Source organism: Mus pahari, chromosome 7, assembly GCF_900095145.1.
Source record: "Mus pahari chromosome 7, PAHARI_EIJ_v1.1, whole genome shotgun sequence".
NCBI classification, from domain to species: domain Eukaryota; kingdom Metazoa; phylum Chordata; class Mammalia; order Rodentia; family Muridae; genus Mus; species Mus pahari.
In genome coordinates, this window is record NC_034596.1 from 32,354,967 (window position 1) to 32,356,873 (window position 1,907).

The window sequence follows — 1,907 nt, forward strand, 5'->3', positions numbered from 1 at the left end:
CGCTGCATTTGTAGTAAGTGGCTGACAAGTGGGTGGGCATCACTTCCATGCAGTTATCTCTTTTTATGTTTTGTAAAATATTCCACCATCTCAAAAAGAGAAACTACAGGTTTGAAGGTTCTAGCAAATTGTTCCCTCCCTCTAAGCCACTCTCTCTTCCCATGTTGTACATATAGAAACAGAAATGAAATACACCCTCATCTGTTCCCCTCTACTTAGATTTCTAACTTTCTTATCACTACAAGCCTACTGGATTAGGTGTGTCATGGAATGCAAATACAGATTTATCTCAGGACAAGAAGAAGCAAAACTAGAGCTCAAGATCCAAACCTAGGCCACTGTCTTATTTTGTATACAAAGAATTAGAGGACACATCTGTGTTGATGACATTTGTCTTACTGTAACAAATACCTGAGACAGTTAACATAGACAGAATAATGGTTTAGAGCATTGTGGTGCCGTTGTGCATCACAATAGGGAGCAAATGATAGGACAGCTTTGCCTATGGGATGGCTAACAATGAAAAACAAAACAAAACAAACAAACAAAAAAAAAAAGCAAGAGATGGATCCCTTATCAATCCACTTCAGGGCTATCAGTTTGGAGGCGAACGTATGCACATGAGCCTTTGGGAGCTGTGCAGAGTCAACCCACAGCAATAGCTGTGCTTGCACATCTGCATTTGTCAATTGCACCTTAGTTTGCATGCACAGTGGTGGCCAAAAGAGAATGTGTGACCTAGAAAACATAAATTCTTCCTCACTGAAGAAATCTTTTGCCAATGCTTAAACACCAGCGTTATAAGGAATCTTTACTCTGATATGAACCTGTGTTATAATTTCAATAGCAAATCCCTTATTTGAGTACAAACATGAGTCTCTTACCCCAAAGTATAGGTAAACTGTAGTGTGAATTTGCTGTTACAGTTTTCTTAGCGCTGCAAAAGAAACAAAAGAACATGCAGATAATTAAGAAATATTCTAATAAAATAAATAAGGTTAGTAAGAATGATCTCTTCAGTGATGGTGGTGTTCTATCTGCATACCTATAGGGAGAGAGGAAGTTTAACCTATAATTTGGCCACTCCCTCAAGGGTGGCAGAGGTGGGAAATCTAAACCACTCCTTCTTCCTTACCCATGCAGTCAGAAAGTCATGTTGAGACAATTGGTTCAACGTATAAGGCCTTTTAAAAAAAAAATGGAAACAAAAGTAAGGTTTTAGAAAAAATGAGTAACTCCACGATACTGGAATATTTCAATATAGGCTATATTTTCAATATAGGCTAAAGAAAACCAAAGAGTTAAAATGGTAATTTGCGCTATGCCAAAAATAGCTTCTTTCATAAGAGATTACTAAGATACTAACTGGCTGATTTCAGAGCTCACAACAAAGCTCTAATAATCGAAAGAGTCGAGCAATAATCTAAGGATGACCATGCTACTCAACGCAATGAAACAGAGTCAAAAGTCCCCTCACACGAGCGGTCACACAGCTCTTCTCACATGTTTGCTAGTGGGATCACAGTCTCTTCAGCAAATGATGCGGGAAAATTTGAGCTTCTCCTTTCAAAAGAATGACATTGGATCTTTACCTAAAACCGTATATAAAAATTAACTTTAAAATGGACTAAAGCCCTGAATAAATGGCCTACAACTGCAAAGCTCTTAGAAGACAGCATAGGACAGACGTCTGGAAATGCAAGTTTGACAATGAATTCTTGAATCTGACACAGAAAGGGAGACAAAAGGCTCGACGAATTGTCTTTTACAAAAATTCAAGGTTTTGGTTTTTGTTTTTGTTTCTTTTTACATCAAAACATTTTTTTTTCAGAAGAGTAGTAAAGCAGCCTACAGTAAAACGAAATGTTTAAATCGAGTACATAAAGACCTCTTTCTTTTTTTTTTTT